The 4,089-nt window shown below is 32.6% G+C and overlaps 1 protein-coding gene across 3 annotated transcripts in view; it reads right to left on the bottom strand.

Moving 5' to 3' along the window:
- Positions 1–3,789, bottom strand: part of LOC106870769 (ubiquitin carboxyl-terminal hydrolase 44-like) — a 123,482-nt gene extending 119,693 nt beyond the window's left edge. Inside the window, exon 1 of one of the 3 annotated variants that reach the window (XM_089340679.1) lies at positions 3,474–3,789. The gene's annotated coding sequence lies outside the window, so the exon portion shown is untranslated. The remainder of the gene's footprint in view (positions 1–3,473) is intronic. The other 2 variants (XM_089340678.1, XM_089340680.1) reach the window with 2 other exon arrangements.
- Positions 3,790–4,089: the final 300 nt, after the last annotated feature.

Genomic DNA, 4,089 nt, shown 5'->3' with positions numbered 1-4,089 from the left:
CTATCAGAACTAGAGGCGAAGTTTCAGGTGTGGAAGCAAGGTCTAGAATCGAAGGGCCTTAGAGTCAACCTATCTAAAACCAAAGTCCTAATAAGTAGGAAGGTAGAAAAAACACAAACCCCTTCAGGTAGATGGCCCTGTTCGATCTGTAGAAAAGGCGTAGGTAGAAACTCTATAAGATGCACCCAGTGCAAGCTATGAACACATAAGAGGTGCAGCAATATCAAAGGAAGGTTAACTACTAAGTTAGTTTTTGGATGTGGCAGATGTTCAGGAGCAATAAACACTGTAAATGTGCAGAAAACAATTTCTGTCACATTCCAAGGAGAAAAACTAGACGTAGTTGATAGCTTCTGCTATCTAGGTGACCAAGTTAGTAGTTGGGGAGGGTACGCTGAAAGCGTAGCTGCTAGAATAAGAATAGCCTGGGCAAAGTTCAGAGAGCTCTTACCTCTGCTGGTGACAAAGGGTCTCTCTCTCAGAGTAAAAGGCAGACTGTATGACGCATGTGTACGAACAGCCATGCTACATGGCAGTGAAACATGGGCCGTGACTGCTGAGGACATGCATAAGCTTGCAAGAAACAAAGCCAGTATGCTCCGATGGATGTGTAATGTCAGTGTGCATACTCGACAGAGTGCAAGTACCTTGAGAGAAAAGTTGAACCTAAGAAACATCAGTTGTAGTGTGCAAGAGAGACGACTGCGCTGGTATGGACATGTGGCAAGAATGGATGAGGATAGCTGTGTGAAAAAGTGCCACAGCCTAGCAGTTGAGGGTACCTGTGGAAGAGGTAGACCCAGGAAGACCTGGGATGAGGTGGTGAAGCACGACCTCCGAACATTAGGCCTCACGGAGGCAATGACTTCTGACCAAGACCTTTGGAAATATGCTGAGCATGAGAAAACCTGGCAAGCCAAGTGAGACCTAAATCCAAGGCCTCTACCAGGGATGCAGCCAGCCCACTTATGCATACCTTTCCTATGTTGGACACTAAACTCCACTTGCAAAGACCTGTTGGGGCAAGCGAAAGCGAAATCGTGATGGCACCACCATTTCGAGTGTGATCGTTACCAGCGTCGCCTTCCTGACACTTGTGCTGCAGCTTCGCGGTCCTGGCACTTGGGCCGGTGGCACATGAAAAGACATTCGAGCGAGATCATTGCCAGTGCCGCTGGACTGGCTCCTGTGCAGGTGGCACGTAAAATACACCATTTTGAGTATGGCTGTTACAAGTACCGCCTGACTGGCCTTCATGCCGGTGGCATGTAAAAGCACCCACTACACCCTCAGAGCGGTTGGCATTAGGAAGGGCATCCAGCTGTAGAAACTCTGCCAAATCAGATTGGAGCCTGGTGTAGCCATCTGGTTCACCAGTCCTCAGTCAAATCGTCCAACTGTGTGTGTATATATATATATATATATATATTTATATAATAATTAGAAAATGGAGGATAATATGCTGAACCCAACTACTTGCAGACGGTGTATCCCGTTGAATTCATAGCAAAATGTCATCCGATAATCACTCCGGAAAGGAATATTCGGATAGAATGGGGCTTGCTAAAACTAGGCCGAAACAGCTGTAAGATTAAACTTCTGTTCATCCTCTAATTCCTTATTCACTTTGTACTTCTATATGTAAACCAGGTTGGCAAAATAACATAGTCTGCCATAGACACCTGTACTTTGGTTCTTTCTTTCTTTTTTTGTCACTTTTGCTATGAATTAAATTAATGAATTCAACGAGATACACCGTCTGCAAGTAGTTGGGTTCAGCATATTATCCTCCATTTTCTAATTATTATACAAATTTGGGGTAAAACCTCCACTTTTACCCGCTCCCATTGATTGCACTTAGTATAGCACTAGTGTAGCAACAATTGGGTACCATCCCAGCAGTATACTGGATAGATACTATCCCTTAGTGGGTTGTACCCCCAACCCCTAACTCTCTCACGTTATATATTTATATATATATGTACATATATATATTATATGTATGTGTGTATATGTTTGTGTGTCTGTGTTTGTCACCCCAGCATCGCTTGACAACCGATGCTGGTGTGTTTACGTTCCTGTAACCTAGCGGTTCAGCAAAAGAAACCGATAGAATAAGTGCTATGTTAACAAAGAATAAGTCCTGGGGTCGATTTGCCCCACAAGAGGCAGTACTCCAGCATGGCCGGAGTCAAATGACTGACTCAAGTAAAAGATATAAATATATACATACATATATATACATATACATATACATATATATATATACATATATATACATATATGTCCATATATATATATATATATACATATACATACATATACATATATGTGTACATACACACATATATATATACATATATACATACACACACACATATATATATATATACATACATTTATATATATACATATATGTGAACAAACACATATATACATATAGACATACATACAATTATATCCACATATACGTGTATATATATATATATACATGTATACATATAAACATATATACACATACATATATACATATATATATATATATATATATATATACACCTATACATATACACATGTATATATACATATATACATATAAATACACATATATACATACACACATGCATATACACACAGATATACATATATATACATTTATGTATGTATATATATATATATGTATGTATATATATATATATATATATATATATATGTATATAAATATATATATATATATATATGTATATAAATATATATATATATATATATATATGTATATAAATATATATATATATATATGTATATAAATATATATATATATATATATATGTATATAAATATATATATATATATATGTATATAAATATATATATATATATATGTATATAAATATATATATATATATATGTATATATATTAAGAAAATTTTTTTTTTGGGGGGGGGGTGATTGCCGTTTCCAGCATGTAAGTCTTAGCGATGGTCTTATCTGTGTATTTATACCCTTATAACACACAAACATATATATATATACATTACTATATATATGTGTGTGTGTGTGTGTGTGTGTGTGTATATATATATATATATATATATATATATATATAAACCGGCATTACCTCTAACTATATATATTGACATGACATATATACTTGTATATATATATATATATATATATATGACATTACCTGTGTAACTATATACATAAACCGGCCTTATATATATATATGAGGATATATACTTTAATTGATTTCATAAAAAAATGAATAATGACGGAAATAATTTTGGAAAAACAACAAAACAAATAAAAACAAACTAGGAAATAAAACAAAACAAGAAATGAAACAAAACGAAGACAGAGAAAGAGATTATAATACAATGAAGGAAAAAAGGGAATGAAAGAAAATATGTAAGAATGTTTAAAAGGGTAAAAGTAATTAAAGGAATTAACACAAAATTAAAATATGAAACTTACATTTGTTGTTGATAATGATAATGACGATGATGATGATAATGTTATTTTTACTGAGGGGAATATTCTTTCAGGAAACAAACATTACGGATGTTGTATATTAAAATGTTGTTATAATTAGTTGGTAATTTTATATTATGCATATATATATATACACACACACGCACACACATATATATATAAACATACAAACATTATATATAATATACATATATTTCTTTTTTAAGAATTTTGGTCCTTTTTTAAAAGCATGTTTGAACAGACACACACACAAATATATATGTATGTATGTGTATATATATATATATATATATATATATATATATATATATATATATATATATATATAAGCACTCACTGTACTTTAGCGAGGTTCATATATATATACATATATATATATATATATATATACACATATATACTACTTTATAAGTGTTAAGTACTTTTCTTCCTTCGTATGTAAATTTAAATGTGTGCACGTATATATATATGTATGTTTATATATATATATATATATATGTATATATATATATATATATATATACAATATGTACCGATATATATAATTGTATTATATGAAGGATATTATTTAAAATGAAGACTATATTATGTTTCGGGA

The sequence above is a fragment of the Octopus bimaculoides genome, chromosome 23, assembly GCF_046866305.1.
Source record: "Octopus bimaculoides isolate indiv1 chromosome 23, ASM4686630v1, whole genome shotgun sequence".
NCBI lineage: Eukaryota > Metazoa > Mollusca > Cephalopoda > Octopoda > Octopodidae > Octopus > Octopus bimaculoides.
The sequence above is the reverse complement of the archived record's forward strand: the minus strand, read 5'-3'. Positions and strand labels throughout refer to the sequence as shown.